This window comes from Chelonoidis abingdonii, chromosome 10 (genome assembly GCF_003597395.2).
Source record: "Chelonoidis abingdonii isolate Lonesome George chromosome 10, CheloAbing_2.0, whole genome shotgun sequence".
NCBI classification, from domain to species: domain Eukaryota; kingdom Metazoa; phylum Chordata; order Testudines; family Testudinidae; genus Chelonoidis; species Chelonoidis abingdonii.
In genome coordinates, this window is record NC_133778.1 from 74,643,226 (window position 1) to 74,663,020 (window position 19,795).

General features: G+C 42.7%; 1 non-coding gene across 1 annotated transcript; it reads left to right on the plus strand.

The window, feature by feature from the left end:
* The first annotated feature begins 8,497 nt into the window (after positions 1 to 8,497).
* LOC116834030 (U1 spliceosomal RNA) lies at positions 8,498 to 8,669 on the plus strand. The gene has a single exon (XR_004375854.1). It is a non-coding gene; the product is annotated as a U1 spliceosomal RNA (small nuclear RNA).
* The last annotated feature ends 11,126 nt before the right edge of the window (positions 8,670 to 19,795 follow it).

Genomic DNA, 19,795 nt, shown 5'->3' on the forward strand with positions numbered 1-19,795 from the left:
GGGTGGGGGGTAGAGTGAGGGCAACCAGCTTAAGCAGTGTTACCCCTCAGGTCTTCTGGCTTTGGGATATGCCAGGATTTTGAATCTTAAGTTGCAATGAGAGAGATCATTGCTAATTCACCTCTGATTCTGCAATGGAGGATAGTATTGGTGGGTCCTCAAATAATTGTGAATGTCATTGATCAATCATCCCTAAGAACTGATGGGTTATATGGGCTGTCAACATTCCCTTACACATGTGGCTGGATATTCATGTCAAATCCAATAATTTTCAGCTAGATATTTTCCATCACTTTTTTAACAAATCAGCCACAGCAAACAGAAATATTCGAAATGAAATAGAAAGTTTTCCCCACATCTTATCCCGCTGTAATGTAAAATGTAGACTGTGATGAGCAGATAATCCTCTTAGCAACAGCATATGTGTTTCTTTTTTTCCTTTCCAACTCACAGCCTTCCTCAGTTGTCAGTTAGCAGCTGATTCCTTCCTTTAATCTTTTTTTAGCAATGACAAAGTTGAAAAGTTGTCTAAAAAATTATTTCGGGCCAAATTCAGCCTTTGTGTATGAAGCAGGTGCAATTCCATTGTTACACTTGTGAGTTAGAGAGCATTAAAGCAGCCCCAGGTGCCCTAACTCCCGACCCTGTCCACACTGACAAGGCACTTAGAGCACCTGGACTCTGCAGCCGGAGCGCTCCTGTTAATCTACCTCCACGAGAAGCATAGCTCTTGGTGCACCTCAGCTGAAACACCTGGGCAACAGTGTAATGAGGTGTTGCATTACTGCACTCTGATCAGCCTCTGGAAATGTCCCATAATCGCCTTAAGTCAAGTGGCCACTCTTGTCATTGTTTTGGAATCGGTGCAGGAATGCGGATATGCCCTTTCAAAGCTCTGTTTCTGACAGCCATCTGCTTATTTGCTCCAGGACAAAGCAATCCATAACTGGAATGCTGTGTATGAGAGAGAGAGGTGGGGGGAAGGAGGGGTCTGCTGCTGTCTGAACTTACAAAACAGCATGCTGACATGCTCTCAGCCCCTCAAAAACTCACTCTCTCTCCCCCTCACATACACACAACACACTCCCTGTCACATTCCACTCCTGCTCCCATTTGAAAAGCACATTGCAGCCACTTGCATGCTGGGATAGCTACCACAATGCACTGCTCTCTGTGGCCATTGCAAGAGCTGCTAATGTGGCCACGCCAGTGCGCTTGAATCTGACAGTGTGGACATACCGAGTGCTTTTCCCTGCTGGTGTCTCCAAGGGCTGGTTTAACTCACTGCGCTCTACATCTGCAAGGGTAGCCATGCCCTGACTCTTTAACCTTTGATTCTTTCTAAGAATGGAGCCTTGACCCCTTAATTCAGAAATCCTTCAGAACTCTTGTCACCTGACTTCAAAAGAGTGAAAGTGGCACATCACTCCACCCTATTTGTGGAGTGATGTGCCACCAACCTGCAGACCAACCTTTTCAGAACTGGCTATTCTGACTCTTAGACATGCATTAGTCCTCTTGAACACACAGTAATTGCTTAAACTGAATCAGAGAAGTCATTGTCTGGTCTAGCAACATGTCTTCCTTTTGTCATCTGCTCCTTTGTGGTAACTTTTTAACACTCCTGGCCAAATCCAGAGGTGATGTCAATAATGATTGACACTCCGGGTCATTGGATGAGTTGAAAGCAGTGGAATAGAGTGTAAGATGGTGAATTTAGATTTTCTGGAAGCTGGGAGGGTTGGTGGTACAGAAGAAAAAGTAACCGACTGCAGAGTTTGAGAAGGTGTAAGTTAAAGCAGGGGGCACTGTTTTACTGTACACCTTCTCAAACCCTTTTGTTGTTTGCTTTTCCAGCCATAATCCTGCCTTCTAGCTGGTCCTCTAAACGTATGTGTACACTGCCACGAACAACCGGTGGGTATCCCATGCCAGCTGACTCAGGCTTGTGGGGCTCAGGCTAAGGGGCTGTTTAACTGCAGTGGGCTCAGACTGGATTCCAGGCTCTGGGACCCTATGAACAAGGAAGGTCCCAGAGTTTGGGCTGCAGTTCCAGCCCAAATGTTTACACCACAATTGAACAGCCCCTTAGCCCAGAGTCCCTTAGCACGAGTCAGTTGCCATGGCCCAGCTGAGGGTGTCTATCTACAGTGTTGACATCCCCTTAATGTCTACATTTCACCAGTTTTCACTTGCTTGCTCTCACATTGATTTACAACCCACAGCTCACACCTTTAGGACACCTCTGAATTTGACCCCTCTTCTTTCATTTTCCGGTCAGAGATAGAACAGAATCACTCGCATTCCTTGTCACAGTACCGTCTATCTCTATCCAGACTTGCTTAGCTTGTGAGTTCATAGCCCCAAAAGAAATCCAATGTGGAACTTTGGGTGTCTAGTACGTTGTACTCTGGGATCACCCATGGACAGCAAGAACAATAGATGCACAGCTTATTCACAGATTGTAGGACTGGAAGGGACCTCGAGAGGTCATTGAGTCTAGTCCCCTGCCCTCATGGCAGGACCAAATACTGTGTAGACCATCCCTGATAGACATTTATCTAACCTCTTATTAAATATCTTCAGAGATGGAGATTCCTCAACCTCCCTAAGCAGTGTATTCCAGTGTTTAACCACCCTGACAGTTAGGAACATTTTTCTAATGTCCAATCTAAACCACTCTTGCTGCAGTTTAAGCCCATTGCCAGGGCCGGCTCCAGGCCCCAGCATACCAAGCACATGCTTGGGGTGGCATGCTGCGGGTGGCACTCTGCCGGTTGCCAGGAGGGTGGCAGGTAGGGCTCCCGTAGACCTCCCGCAGGCATGCCTGCGGAGAGTCCGCTGGTCCCGCAGCTTCGGTGGACTCCAACGAAGCTGCGGGACCAGTGGAACCTCCGCAAGCACGCCTGCAGGAGGTCCACCGGAGCCACAGGACCGGCGACCGGCAGAGCACCCCCTGGGCATGCCGCTATGCTTGGGTCGGTGAAATGTCTAGAGCCACCTCTGCCTATTGCTTCTTGTTCTATCCTTAGAGGTGAAGGTGAACAAGTTTTCTCCCTCCTTCTTTTGACACCCTTTTAGATACCTGAAAACTGCTATCATGTCCCCTCTCAGTCTTCTCTTTTCCAAACTAAACATGACAGGTTCCTGTGAATGAGACACTTGCTTATCATGGAATTTAGTGTAAGAGATAGAGGGCTATTCGTTTCTTTATTTTGGGGGTGTAGGGTGTTTTTGGTACAAGTTGGAACTTTTTGTAATCTAAAGACACAACAAAATGTAAATAATCAGAGCGAAGACCTAGGATTTAATCAGCATAAACAGAAGAAAAATACATTCAGCTGAATGAAAGAATTTGGAAATACTATACATTTTAATTTGACAAGTGGGGAAAATCCAAAGTGTTGATGTTTACAGCTCTGTATGGGGATTGAGGGTGCACTATCATGCTACTTGATCTGCAATATCAAAATGAGTTAATTAGGAATTACAAGTCTAGTACTTAGCATATCACATGGATCAACTAGGTACTTAACATTACAGCTCAGTAGTTTTGAGCCAGAAGTGCTCACAAGGTGAAGTTCATTTTGCTCATGGAACCAGCACATTCTCAGATGGGAATACTGCTGGCTTAATTGTCACTCAGATACCGAACTGCTGCTCTACCTGCCAACTATATCTAGTTAGTCTCACTTCTGACCTAATAGTGACTTCTGCCTGATTTTTCCCTGTCATTCTCTGGGGTTTTGAAGCCAATATGTTTCGTGAAATCCTGCTCTTAAATATACAGCCACTAGATATTCATAACCACAGAATCTTCCTGCAGATAAAACTTTTATTGACTTTACTGGAAGTTCTGCTTGAGTAAGGACTAGGATGCTTCTCTGTCCTGCATGAGTTGACTTCTGTAGGAAATGGCAAACTCTCGGGGCCAGATCCTTAGCTCACGTAAATCAACATCACTCCATTGAAGTTACATGGATTTACACTATCTGAGGACCTAGTCGCTGTGAATTTCCTCTTGTGGAGTTTTCAGAGGCTGAGGGCTGGTTTGCCCTCCCACAGTAGTGATGCGGGTGTTGGTTCCCCAAATCAGTGGGATTTCAGAAATACATGGATGACTCCATGTGTGGCTCCTGGTCCTCTCCAACCCAAGGGCAGCATAGTTCCAGAAGCAGCCATTCTGTCAGGAGCTCCCCTATTCACCATTTCCCCTGTAATGCCACACCTGAGTCAGAAAAAAAATAGTGTGGCATTCAGTGGTGCTAAGCACCTACCAAGTTTGTAGATTTTAGTGGGATTCGAGTTGCTCCACCCTTCTGAAATATCAAGCCATTTTTGTTTGGGTGCCTAAATATAGACCTAATCTGAGGCACTAAAGTTTGAAAATATTGGTATTTGTACAAAACTACACCTGAAATGGCAGGGCCTGCTCTTTTTTTACCCTCACCTATTTTGGCAGTATTGAACTTTGAGATCACATGGAGAAATCTCTTCATTCATTCATTTCCCCATTGTATACCGACTAGATCAAAAAACCCTGCTGGGAGAGTCTGTTGTTACACAGGGACTGTGCCTGCATTCTTTATATGCTCCAAACTCCCGGGCCTTGCTTCCACACAGAAGATTTCATTAAACTGATGCAAAGATCTGGCTGGATGCACTCTTATTTTAAAGCTGGTGATTTTGATTTAGCTTGCACCTGAGTAAACCAAAGCAAGCCAAGTGTAAACTGATATGAGTGTTCACAGAGGGGTTTCATTAAATTTCTTTAAACCTTTAGTTAAACAGGTAAAACTTTACATATAGACAAATTGGTAGTGACGTTATTGAGAGTTTTTGGTTATACTAAGATGGCATGATAAGCTCTGTAGTGTATTGAGTTCATGAATCATAATAAGTTACTGGGATGCATACAGTACGCTGGACAAATGCCATTATACTATGTGACCCCCCCCTCATGCATGATTGGACAGTTAGATGCATGCATGACTGGATAGTCCCATACGCGAAGTCCTTTTTCGTGAGCTGGAAAATGTCCATAACTTTCCTAAGAACTTAATATTTACATTTGTTTAATAAAAAAGATCCTAGACCCTTTTGAAAAGCACCTTAGAATATTTGTTTATAAAAATTTTGCTGCCAAGTGCTACCTATTAACTGCTTGCTGGGCTTAGCAAGACATGGATCTCTCAGAATTAAGCAGACATGCCATCAGTGAAAAGACATGTTGAATAATAAAATGCTCAGTGTGCCCAGCATTATTTTGTGTAACTCTAAATTTATTTATAGATTTTGACTTTATAATAGGTTTCAATGTATCTCTACTTTATGATTTGCCAATGCACCCAGAGGGAAAGTTCATTCTAATCAAACTTAGTATCATAAAAATAAGCACAGAAACAAATCAACACACCCTAGGCATTGCAAACATTGCAAAAAGGCAAATCGTTATGTTGCTAAGTTGTTTTTACCATGAAACTAATTCTCCATGGTTCAGATGTTGCTTTCCTAACCATATAGTTCAGCTCTTACATGCTTCCCTGTTATCCTCTGAGGCATGTAGATACAAATACCAGGTGTGCTAGCAGTATATATGAACACTCTAGACAACCCTGTTCTGGTTATGAGTATAGAATCATGGATGATGGGAGTTGGTTGGAAGAACTTCTTACATCATCTAGTCCTTTAGAAATGAATGGGAGGAAGCAATGGAAAATATATTACCTATTTATTGTAGCTTTCTATAGGCTGTATGGAAGAATCCTGCACAGATGTGGGGATGGGTGAGATAACCGTATCAGACATTTTTATTTCTAACTCTTATAATTACTCATCTTTCTCTGTCATGCTGGTCAGCCTCACGCCTTCTTCACGTGAGAGAATTGCAAATTGACTTGAAGGGGTTCAGACCCACTGAGGATGAGCAAAGGCGCTTAGGTAACACCACTACTTTATAACTCTCTGAGTCCTTCTACCTCAATTATCTTTACAAACAGTAATTACAAGGCCTCATGCCACTCTGTTGTAGGTAAGGAAGTAATATTATTCCCATTTTACAGATGAGGAATTAGAAACACTGAGATATCAGCCTGACACTTGCCAATTAAAATGCTTCAAGTTAGGTACCAAACTTCATAAATGAATGGCATTCTGTTAAGCTGCACTGACCCCCAGCAATTCCCTTTCATTTCAGCATTATGCCTAATATTTTTTGCAGGATTTGGTGCTGTAAATAGCTTTAGACAGGGTAAACATTGTGTTCTGTGCTTTGTACAACATTAAACACAACAAAGCATTCTGTGAGCACTTAATAAATAATAGCAATTATAATATGGGCAAGACTGGGAAAATGTATGTGGGGGGTGGTTGGAGGTCAGAGCTGAGAGAGCTGGATGAAAAATGAATTTTATTCCATGGAAAAAATATTTTTATCAAAAAAACAATAAGGCAAAAATCTTTTTTTTTCCCAGTTTTCCAACAAAAAAATAAAAAAAAAAATTGAGGAAAAGTGTCTTTCTGCAACAATCTTATTTTAATTGAAAACTCAATTCTCCTTTCGGGGAGGGAAGTTTTCATAGAACATTTCAACTAGTCCTACTACTTGGAATAAAAAGTTCTCCACTCACCATGTGACTTGCTATATGCTATGTGATGGGGCAAGGCCAGATGGCTACAGTAAAGTACTGAGAAACAGGTATGTTAGCCCCAGGCTAAACAAATCCCTAGGACCCTGGTAACCAAATGGCAGTTGCTCCAGGTTAATCAAGGCACCTGGAGCCAATTAAGATCTTTCTAGAAGGCAGTAGAGATAGCTACTTTAATTAGAACACCTGCAGCCAATCAAGGCAGGCTAATCAGGGCACCTGGGTTTAAAAAGGAGCTCACTCCAGTCAGGCAGGGAGGAGCCAGAGGAGAAGGAGTGTGTGTGAGGAGCTGGGAGAAAGAAGGCAAGGAGCTGAGAGTGAGAGAGTGTACTGCTGGAGGATTGAGGAGGACAAGCGTTATCAGACACCAGGAGGAAGGTCCTGTGGTGAGGATAAAGAAGATGTTTGGAGGAGGCCATGGGGAAGTAGCCCAGGGAGTTGTAGCTGTCATGCAGCTGTTACAGGAGGCACTATAGACAGATGCGATCCACAGGGCCCTGGGCTGGAACCCGGAGTAGAGGGCGGGCCTGGGTTCCCCCCAAACTTCCCAACTCCTGATCAGTCACAGGAGGAGCTGACTCAGACTGTGGGTTCTACAAGAAGGGAAGATCACTGAGGTGAACAAATCCGCCAATAAGTGCAGGACCCACCAAGGTGGAGGAGGAACTTTGTCACAACTCTCTGTTTATTGTGTACCATGTCCTCTCACTTGAGTGACAAATTCCCCAGATGCTGTGGAGTTGGTCACAACATCCTCACTCAGCAACCAAGATGATTAAGCTTGACGACTACACTTTCTTTCAAAGTGGAAAGTTTCAGCCTGTCCTGACAAGCTTTCCAAATATTTTGTAAAATACAAACAAACAAAACTCACGTGCAATAAATGCACCAAAGCTTGGAACTACCCACGTTTGCAAATTCTTTTTCTTTTGATTTTGAAAGAATACTCCATATTCTGGCAATGAATTCTTAGTGTAAATCATTCTTAGTTCATTAGCTTCCAGGGGACTATGCCAATTTACAACCGTTTAGAACCTGGCCAGTGTTTTGAAATCTTGTGTTGCTTGACCTTTGGCTCTGTGTTTATAATTCATAACAATCTCATACACCTGTGTTATGAGTTATTCATTACTTGAAACAACACATTAGGGATTAAATGTCGAAGTAATTGTTAGTTGCCTAAAACCCTACAGCATTTTGCCACTGTTAAATATCCTCAGAATGAAGTTGTCAGCTGGAGTTCAATTCTTTTTCAGGAAAACCATCTGTATTCTAAAGATAAGAACACATATGCACAGATATACACTCAGGACCAGACCTTCCACTGTTGTAAAGTGGCATAACTTCATGGCCATCAATGGAACGATGCTGATTTACACCAGCTGGAAATCTGTCCCACACGTTACGGAGCTAGATATAGGCAATGAAGAGGTGTGCACTGAGCAAAGTCAATAAACTAAGGGAGGGGAGGGGAGACGTTTGCGCACCTTGTGGATTTGAAGCAGTTTCAGAAAAGATTAAATGATTGTCTTTGACAAAAAAGAAAATCCTCACATCTTATACTTCAAAAAAAGACCCATGGCAGCGAGTTTTAGAGTCTGGGTCAACTGACTTGAGCTTGTACTGTGGGGATAAAAATAGCAGTGTAGATATTGAGGCATGGGCTGTCGTCTGGGCTCTGAAACCCAGCCAGGGGGGAAGTTCTGAGAGCCCAGGGTCCAGTCCAAACTTGAACCTCTACATTGCTATTTTCAGCCGTGGAGCGCAAGTCTGCAGGCCTAAATCAATTAACCTGGGCTCCGAGACTCCCTGCTGTGGGTTTTTGTTTTTTCTTTTTCTGCTGTGTAGACATACCCAAAGTGAGAAGGGCAAACTGTGCTGTAATGATCATGAAGGTGGTTTTCCCAGGGTGAGGCTCATCCATTGCACTGCAGGTGTGCTGACTTCTGCGATTTCCCCAAATGCGGGAAACTTGACTGCATAATTTGTGGTAGTGGGGGACTGCATTCGCGCTCTCCCCTGTGCAAAAAAAAACAACTCCTTTGTCATCTTTTAATATTTAGTCACAAGACAGACTAGCAGCAACTCTCGTTGGGTGCATTTATTGGATTTAGTGTTTCATTTTTGTTACCAGAAAGTGTCACCGTTGTGACGAATGGCACTAAAATGTATAAAATATAAACAGATGGAGCTGGTCTGATCCTGTCATCTTCATGAACGCATTGCATGACCCTGAAAAGCTGCAGCAAGCTCTCTTTCAGTCTGTGCTCAGTATTGGCGAAACTAAAAAATGTGGATATTAACATCAAAGGAAACAATGTTCAAATCACTGGGTAGGGGTGTGGGAAACAACTGTACTGCAGGCTAAAAAGCATAAATTTGAAACTTCATGCAAGCCACAGTGGCTGGATTCTATAGGGAATCATCACAATGGTCAGATTAAAAAATGCCATGTCAGACCCTTCAAATGATCAGATTTCTTTGTTTCTTCATTAGTTAGTCAATTCTCTAAGATCATGGTGCTAAAATTGTGCTTGGTGCATTACAGACATGTCTGAAGATGCACGTGATAAAATAAAGGGCAAATAGGTCTTGTCTTACCTAGGGATCTGCTAGCGCAGACCCCAGCAGCTATGCAGAGTCCTGATAGGAATATATTTTCCTTGGCTCTTATTATTATAGTTTGTGAGGAATGTTGCAACTAAACATTTTGTCAGAAAATGCCAATTAATTGAAACTAAAACTGTTTCTGGGGCAAGGGTCAGTTTTGATGAATTTTCAGTTTTTGAGGGGAGGGGAATTTAAAAAAAAGTTTCCCAGTTGGTGATCTGTCCTGCTTTAACATTTCTTTAAACAAAAAATGTTCAGTTTTGTGCAGGTCAAAATGATGTTTTGTTTCAAAGTTTAAATTAATTTAAAGTAAAAACGGGATAAACTTTGGCTGCTTTCTGCCTTTTCAACAATCTATCACAAAGACATGCGCCAAAATCCAGATGAGACCCACATGTCTACAGCAGGCCTGCCAGCAACTCATGCAGTATTAGCACTGCAATTTTATGGACAGCTACCAATGCCTTAATTGTACCAGTTGAATATTGTGCAGAAGCGCTGTACTTCCATTTTCATTATGGCAAGTTGGACTCTGTGATCCAGTCTGCCCTTCTTATCACTGGTGTGACCTGGACAACTTCAGTTTCCAACCTTCCATTCTTGGCTGGCATTGTTCCCCTGGCAACTAGGCATGAAGGCAGGGTCCAGGCTGCATTAGTGCATGCAGCCTACTATCAAGACAGCTTACGTCACAATTTCATTCTCAAAGCCGTATCTCCCTGGGTTAAATCAAGATGCCCCTTTTCTGAAATAGTTGAGCTTCTCAGACAGTACTTCAGACACCATCTTTCAAAGGAACAGAGGTAGCATGTGTTGTGGATCTATATTTTGGATAGATGGCACATTTCTTGGGAGATAGACAACTCCTATCTGCATTTTCTAGTCTCTGCAGATCAGCTCTCACATGCTTTTCAGAAGAATCACATGAACTGAAAGATCCTTCTTCATTATAACAGGATACAGACAGTTTAACTTACATCTTTAACACTGCGGCTTCTTGAGTTCCCCATTCTGCCCCTGTGGAGCTCACGAATGAACACGCTGTGTGCCATCTGCCCTCTTTGTCATCTTGAGAGTGGATGGATGCACTTGACGTTTCTGGACAATGCTGCGATGATAGACTGGCTACATCTCTTACCCAACATCTAATTTATTGTTTCTGCTGCCATATGCCAGAAAAAGTTGTTTTTTTTTAAAAAGGGAAAAGAAAAAGGAAAAATTAACCAGGTCAAAACTGGAACGTTTTTAAAGACATGGTTGAAACAAAATGTTTTGATTGGCCCAATCTGATTTTTTTTAAATTACTATTATTATTTATTTTTGGTTCATGAAAATTTTCAAGATTTTTGGCTTTGTCCTCTTTCAGAACAGGACATTTCCACATGTTTCACAAAAATTCATGTGGGCTGGGGAAACTGTTTCCTGCCCAGCTGTACTTACTATACATGGTACACTGAATTGGTATAGCGACCTATGCCAGCACATTCCCATACTAGGGGCCATATCCTCTATATTTCCATTACATTTTCCTATATTGCTGTTGTTGCTGAACCACCAACATATGAAGCACTTCACATACAAATCTGAAGACAAACTCTCTTCCCCATAGATTTTAATGAGTAGATAAAATCGGGTTAGCTATGTAGATACTGTAGATACAGACTCATACATTAAGGATGTTTATGCAGTTCTATGGCCTGTATTATACAGAAGGTCAGACTAGATAATTATCCTTCTGGCTTTAGAATCTAGGAATCTGTTTTACACTGATGTAAAAGATATTAGCAAAAGTGATTGGGTGGAAACAGGGTGGTGAGATATAGCAGAACAGCTGTGGTTGCATGAAGTTCCAAGGCTGTGCAAGGTTTCACGACTCAGATGCCCTGGTTGGAGTGGACAGTGTGTTCTGGAGAACCTCTTACCGCTGCTGTAAAAAGGAGCAGCTGAGAGCCTGTTCTTCAGCAGAATTCACATTGCAGGATGCCTAAGCATCCTTATCAGACCATGAAATGCGAGCTGATATTGTAGCTAAACCTCCAGGAAAACCTATTCTGCTAATATTGTCAGCCTATCATAAGAACTTATACGGCACCTGTCATAAACAGATAGGGAAGGGTTAATGTCTCTTTTACCTGTAAAAGGCTAAGAAGCTCAGTGAACCTGGCTGACACCTGACCAGAGGACCAATGGGGGGACAAGATACTTTCAAATCTCGGTGGAGGGAAGTCATTGTTTGTGCTGTTTGTTTTGTTCTTTGTTCATTCTTGCAGCTAAGAGGGACCAGACGTGCAACCAGATCTTTCTCCAATCTTTCTGAAACAGTCTCTCATATTCAAAATAGTAAGTACTAGCTAGAAAAGGCGAATTAGTCTTATATTTGTTTTCTTAACTTGCAAATGTGTATTTTGCTGGAAGGATATTTTACCTCTGTTTGCTGTAACTTGTATCTTAGGCTAGGGGGGAGGGAGTCCCTCTAGTCTATATAAATCTAAATACCCTGTAAAGCATTTTCCATCCTGATTTTACAGAGATAATTTTTACCTTTTCTTTCTTTAATTAAAAGCTTTCTTTTTAAGAACCTGATTGATTTTTCCTTGTTTTAGAATCCAAGGGATTGAGTCTGAACTCTCCAGGGATTGGTGGGGGGAAAGGAAAGGAGGGGGAAGGTTAATTTCTCTCTGTTTTAGATCCAAGGAGTTTGGATCAGTGTAATCTCTCAGGGTAACCCAGGAAGAGGAAAGTCTGGGAGGGGGAAAGGAGGGGGAATGGTTTATTTTTCTTTGTTTTAAGACCCAAGGGGTTTGGCTGGTGGCAGCGCTATCAGATCCAAGCTAGGAATTAAGCTTAGAAGGGTACATGCAGGTCACCACTTTTAGGATGCTAAAGTTCAAAGTGGGAAACATACTTTGACAGCACCCCATTACCATACTATTTGAGGACCTCAGTATCTTTTCAAGTGTTCAGCCTCTTAACACTCCTGTGAGGTAGAGCAGCGCTATTATACCCATATCACAGATGAGGAAGGGAAAATGAGGCACAGAGAGACAAAGTGACTTTCCTCAGAGTCACAGAAGAAGTTTGTGGTGGAGCAGGGAATTAAACTCCCATCTCCCAACCCCTAAGCAAGAACCCAGACTGGTATGCAGTCGGTGAGAGAAGCTCCTGCATCATGTCCCACTTTTGCAGACCAGCACAACACAGGCCAGGAACAACCCTTATGATATCATTAGAGAAATGCCATTTGCAAAGTGAAAGAATCAGATATTAATTTCTAGATGTTTTAGGCAGGGATTTTCAGAGGAGCCTAAGGTAGTTAGGCACCCAAATCCCATTGAATTTCTTTGGAAGTTGGGCACCTGACTCCCCAATCCTAGCAATAATTCAGAAATTATTATGGTTTCATAATAATAAATAACCCCATAGAGTGTAATAACAGAAACTTTGTAATACCCTATGGCAGTATCGTGTGTTGGCAGGGTAATGGACTGAGATGCCACTGAAGGTCTTTCATCGCTGATTCTATGAAACAAATTAAGACATCAATAGAAATGCCTTGGGTTTTGAAATGATTTTCTTGGAACTGTTGTTTGTCAGGTACATATCAATTACATACAGGAACACTGTTCATCTGTGTTCATTCCACAGTCTAGCTTACATCTGTGGTGCAGTCCACATCGCAGCAAATCATTTCTCTAGCATGATAGTCCGTAGATAAATATTAACTTGTAGGGGCATCCCAGAATTCTGATAAAGATGCAGCTGTTACATCTGAGTGGGGTCAATGCCTCAGCTTACGCTTGCATTTACAATAGGAATTAGATCTCGGATAGACATGCTCAATCTCTCTTCGTTATTATTATTCTTTCTAAACAACACAATATTCTAGGTTGAGGACATGCCATGTTAATCTCTTTGACTCCTGTTCTCAAACGCTGAGTAATTTACAAAGGTTATATCTTGTTTTGTTGGCCCCACTAGAGTAGATCTTTGATTGATAAAAAACAAGGTGCTTTTTTAAGCTCAGAGCCTTAAAGCTTCAGAAAATGGTATATGAGAAAAAAAAGTGTTTAAAGCATTTCCTATTATATATACAGATGTTATAACAATGAAAAAACAGAACTGTCCATTGTCACAAAATATGACCACAAATATTTGTATTATTTGCATATTTCAATCTGTAGCCTAAAATGTGATTTAGGTACTTAACTTGTAAATGGGGTTGAGATAGTTTTAATGCTCTCACGTGGGGAAAGAGGGAAGAAGCCCCTTCTAATAGTCACCTAATAGTTTACAGTTAAGGATCATTAAAAGACAATGCTGGCGAGAATAACATTGTTGGCTATAGCCCGTTTTCCTTGGGGAACACCAAACCCTGTTTGAAAAGGATGGGCTCAGACTGGGAGCACTAGACTAATGGGATTTGAACAGCAGATAAAGCCTTCTCCTCATCTGGCAAAGGACAGACTTAAACCACGGATCTCCCTTATCCTGGGTGGGTGTCCTAACCATGGGGCTAAAATTTATGAATTATGATCTTTCCCCTCCAGTCCCCTCCACCCTCTGCTTTGTGTGGCATTAGGTGGTCTCTGAGCACACCTGCCAGATCAGGCCCCAAAGTTAAGTAAGGCAGAGCAGCACCTATCTTCCCCTGGTTTGTGAATCGCTCTGGGTGGGAGATAGGCACCCGGGGACCTGGTGGGAGGCAATGGGGTGCACGCTTCAGAGGCAGAAAATAGGAGCCTAGGGACCTTTATACTGCAGAAACTTAGGCACTGAGCGAGTTTAGGCAACTACAGGGTTGGACAGCTGCCCAGCAAAAGTATTATGAATTGCAGTGATGCCTAAAAATGAGACTAACGTGCCTACATCTGGGGGACAAATGCCTAAGTTCCTGTGTGACTCTAACCCTCAGAAAACCAAAAGACACATAAGAGGAGGTGGGCTTGCTAGGAGAGAGTGTAAATGGGTTCTGCTCTGTTCCTGAAATGTAAGAGAAAAGCCTTTTTAACTGTCAAGGCATGTAAGATTAGGTGAGACTAAATATACATATAGGCTATTTGCTATTTTAAAATAGCTTTTTCTCTAGCGCTTTGTTCCAATTGCTAAATAAGAATGTGCTGTTTGAAAAAGGCTGGCCCAAAGGGAAGCAGCGCAAGTACTTGAAACTCATTCAGACCTGCAGGGAGATGTTTGTATAGGGTAGCTGGGCCCCAGGCTAAGAATCATGAAATTCCAGCTCAAGATAGGTAAAAATATAAGGCCTGTCATCTGCAGCGGGTGCACTCAGGGAGATAAAACTAGGTGGCAGAAATGCAGCTAGCCATATTACCGGAACACCAATAAATATACTAATTAGATACAATTAAACTGCTGGTGATGAGTTTGTATTTTCTAAAAAGAAAGCAAAAACCCTTGGTCCATAAGTCCAGGGAGAAAATAATAAGCATTAGAAACATATCAAGCACCATTTGTATCCCTTTGTTATGTCATATTCTTTCCTTCCCTTCACTACCCCACCTTCTTTTCTCTTCTAAGTGCATTTTTCTCTTGCTTTCTTGTTTTTATTGTTTTTATATATCTATGGTGGTGTATTTCCACATCGTAATGCTCAAAAGACCCCATCAGGACTGGTTTCCCCATTATGCTAGACCCAATTGTCTAGGGTCTCAGCTGATATAAATACATTTCAGTGCAGATGTGCTGATTTACACCACTTGAGGATGGGGCTCAGTTTTTCTAATTATGCATCAAAAAGTTTCTCTTCATCTTCATCTCCATCTCCGTGAACCACCTGAGCTGCATCTTTTTGAAGGTGATGACAGCCTACCAGGAGTAGACACCATACAGATACCAGGGTATATATTAAGCTAACAGCAGTTTGTTAGTCCCATTGTGGCCCATTTTAGCAGCAATGTTGTCTGAAATTATGTACAAAGGCATTATTAAAGACATACAGTTGGAATGTGGCTGTCTCTACAGATCATGTAGAAATGATTACACTTTAAAGAACAGAGATAGATCCCGAAATGCCACAGATCAACCAGTTCTATGCCCTGCCGCATGAACAGAATGGGATTATTTATTTAAATGAGGGGAGCTGTGGGCTTTTTCAGTTCACAACATGGGCATTGGAACCACTCTGAGGCGGGCCCTTCCGGGGTGTGAAATGCAGCCGTCCAATAAATAACTGCCTGCCAGTGATGAAGAAGTGATTATCAAGCTGGCAAGGAATTGCATCTGCAAAATTCCTGAATGCAACACCCAGCCAAAGTTCCCTTGCTCCTTAAAGAAGCCCCAAAAGGATATCATAAAATGAAGTTTGTGGTCTAATTCTGGTGGAATCTCTTTTCTGCTATAGAGGCCAGCTGCACTGAGGTCTTGTCATGCAAATATATGGGCTTCTTCTATGTCTGACATAGGAGCAAGCACTTTAAAAGAATACAATTTCAAGTATTAAAAAGCCCCATACAGCCATAATTGAAAGCAATAAGAGACAGGAGTCCAGTCGGCCTTTGGAAATCCGCATGGCTCCTTTGTGTGTGTGCAGCCACATGAGGCCCAGAAAGCACACATCTTAAACATCCCCGGCAGTTTATTAACTGCTGAGAGAGCAAGATAGTTAAAGAAAAGACATCAGGAAGGTAACAACTTAAGGAAAGGGCTCCTCCTGAAACAGGCTGTCATTTCTGCCCTTTTGAAAGCCTCTCCTTAGTTAAACACATTTCTAAATAGAGATGTGTTTTTTTTTTTCTTAGGGAGCTTTGATGATCAATGGACATCTTTGTCTTGAAAGTCAGCTCAAGGACATGCTAATGGTTTCTAACAAGGGATGTGTCTGCAGAGCACTTTAACAGCACTGTTTCTTTGGCTGCTCTTGTTCCCATTTGCCGCCCTCTCCCCTCTGAGTGCTACCACCAGCCTATTGGATTTTTCCTTTTATACAAATGGGAAAGTAGCAGTTACCTAGGGAGAGAGGAAGCCCAGATACTTCAGGGATGGGAGCCGTATAAATACCAGAGAGACAGACAGAGCGACATGTTGGCAAGCTCATTGCAAATATCGAGGCAGATAGACATTAACATTCTACATTACATTTAATTGTATATGTATACAATTGTATATGTATACCAGGGTAAATCAGGAGTAATTCTCTTGAAGCCAGTGCAATTACACTGGTATAGTACTAGTGTAAGAGAGAGGAGAATCTGTGTGCGTGCGTGTTTTTACAGAGACAAATTTACAGAGGGCTTGGCTACACTTGCAAGTTGCAGCGCTGGTGAGGGGGTTACAGCGCTGCAACTTACTCGGTGTCCACACTTACAAAGCTCAGCCAGCGCTGCAACTCCCTGGCTGCAGCGCTGGCTGTACTCCTGGTCTGCTACGGGTGTAGCGAATCCAGCGCTGGTGATGCAGCGCTGCTCATCAGGTGTGGACACTCACCAGCGCTGTTATTGGCCTCCAGGGTATTAAGAGGTATCCCAGAATTCCTGTCTACAACAAACCGGAAGGTACTCCCCGGAGCTACCAAACACAGCTGCTCTTTGCTCCAGCGAGCGAGCCGAGCCGAGGCTTTGGAATGTTCACAGCTGTTTGCTTGAGGAGACAAACAGCACGGCGGGGGGGAGGGAGTCAGTGGGAGAAGCTGCTTATCTGGTCTGAAGCCTTTTTACATTTAAGAGTGATTGAGAGAGGGGTGGGGGAAATGGCCAGAATTTGCAAGGCAGGGAGCTCACAGTGTCTGCTCCAAAAATCCGCTCTCTCTGTCTCCCCGACGCTCCCTGTCACACTCCACCCCACCCCCCTCTTTTGAAAAGCACGTTGCAGCCACATGAACGCTGGGATAGCTGCCCACAATGCACCACTCCCAACAGTGCTGCAAATGCTGAAAATGTGGCCACACTGCAGCGCTGGTAGCTGTCAGTGTGGCCACACTGCAGCGCTGTTCCTACACAGCTCTACGACCACAGCTGTAACTCCCAGCGCTGCACATTTCCAAGTGTAGCCATACCCAGAGCCATAACCAGGCATTTTAGTGCCTGGGGTGAGCAACCATATTTGTGCTCTTACCATTTTTTCCCCATTGTTTTTCCTCCCAGAGGCAATGTATGGGGTGGGGGCAAGTGGGATCATGTTGCCACAACCCCCGATTTTTTGGTTGAGCCCCATCAACCCAGACAAGCCGGGTGGCCCACAGAGGAGAGTCAGGAGGTGGAGGTAGTGCTCCGTACCTGAGCTTGGCCGCATGGGCCTGGCCCAACCGAGCCCTGTCACGTAGGCCTGGCCTGATCAAGCCTCTATTTCCACCTCATTTTTCCACCTCCCGTGGCTTAGCGCACTGGGCAGCTGCCTCATTTGTTCTGTCCTGGTTATGGCGCTGCAAATTTACCTCAACAATCTTGGATTAGCTGGATTGAGGAAGTCGTATTTTTGGAGGGGGTATGTTCTATAGAGACTTCCTTATCTTTAGCCTCATTCTCTGCTCCATTTGAGCTGAAGTCAAAACAAGACCAGGGTTGGGGTCCAATTTTAGGCTCCCCACAGTAAATTATAGCAGCTTGAAAGCTACTTATGTATCTAAGGGGATGTTCTACCAGTCAAGTGTAGCCAGAGTACAGAGGTGTTGTCCCCAATCTGCTTTCCTCTGGGAATGCCCTCAGAATTCCCTTTATGGAAGATATCTTGAATTCAGTAGTTTGCCACAAATGCTAATCAAAATTCCTCTTGGAAGACAATATGAGAAGAGGAGTTGATAGGAAAAAAAAGTCTAGTGGAAAAATGGAACAGAGAATGAGGCAAAAAACAAATATTTGAAGGGACTTTCTGGTTGGTCAGAAATCTGGTTTTTTTTTCTAGTTTGTGTTGAAAATCAAAATTTTGCTGAGAAAAATTCATTAAACTTTTGAAAACAAAAATTAACAGCTTTAACGGCACATGCTAAAGTCACATTAATGTATGTCCAGGGGACTGCTCATATATTTGAAGTTCAACACAGGCTGAAGTGCTTTGACAGCTTCAGTCAAATTGCTCACGACTTGGCAGGGTCAAGCCTTTAATTTCTTTGTCTATTGGTGTTATCTGATTAACTACAGCTATCAAAGTTATTCCGGGGGTAAAATCTACCTTGAGTCCCCACCAACCGCTAAGGGTACATCTATATGCCAATGAAAAGCCTGCAGCACTGACTCTCAGAGCCCAGGTCCCTTGATTGAGGCTCGCAGTGCTCAGGCTGCAGAGCTAAAAATAGCAGTGTAGATGTTCCTGCTCAGGCTAGATCCTGGGCTCTGAAACCTGGCAACGGGGAATAGGTCTGGGAGCCTGGGCTCCAGCCTGAGTGGGAATGTGTGCACATTGCTACTTTTAGCTCTGCAGCCTGAGTCCCGTGATGCTGAATTGATCCAAGCTTTGGAACTCGGTTCCTTGGTTTTTTCATTGCAGTGTAAACATACCCCAAAGCTAATGGGCAGCAGAACCAATGTTTACCTCATAGCAGAATTCAGAGCCATGCTCTCTGTGTGTGATCTATCTACAACAGCATGAGGGAGGGTTGGGGATATTGTCTTTAGGAAATACTGCCTTGCAAGTCTATGAGAGACTGGCTCAAGAGGGATTCATTTTAAAGACACTTCCATTATCTATCCTACATATTCAGATATTCCTCAGCACTTTAGTATCTGAGCACCGCACAATCTGTAATAATGTATTTATCCTCACTACTCAACTATGAGGGAAGGAGGGAAGAGAACTGGTTGGGAATTTTCCAACACATTTTTCTGTTGGAAAATGCTTATTCAGTGAAACCAAAATTGTTCATGGGAAAGGGGCAGTTTTGACCAATCTACAGATTTGGAAAAAACAAAATGGATGCAAAAAGTTTCAAAATTATTGAAATGACTCCTGATGACATTTTCAAAGGGGTTTTTCTGTGCTAAATGACTTTTCAGTTCAAAATGCCAGTTAATTTATACTAAAGCTTTTTTTAAAAAAAAAAACAGTCAAAATCAAAACAAAATGTTCTCAAAATGAGATATTTTGATTGATCCAATCTGATTTTAAAAAAATCAACGAAAATGTTTAAGATTTAGATTTTTTTTTTTTTGGTTCCAATTTGAGATGGGAAAAATATCTTTTAATTCTGGAAAATTCTAATAGGGCGGAGAACTGTTTCTCACAAGGTAGAGAGATCTCTCAGAGGAGAGAGATCACTTGATCATTACCTGTTAGGTTTACTCCCTCTGGGGCACTTGGCATTGGTCACTGTCGGTAGACAGGATACTTGGCTGGATGTACCTTTGGTTTGACCCAGTATGGCCATTCTTATAGTAATATAGTTATCACCCCCATTTTACAGATGGGGAACTAAGGCGATGAGAGACTGATTTGCCCCAAATCACAAAAAGTCTGCAGCACAGCAGAGAATTGAATTAGGGTCTCTCGTATCCCAGACCAGAACCCTAAGCACTGAACTTCTGCCTGACCTTGTGTCAGAAAACTGGAAAACATGATTTGCTTACCCTCAAAATTCTGAAGACTCTCCTATC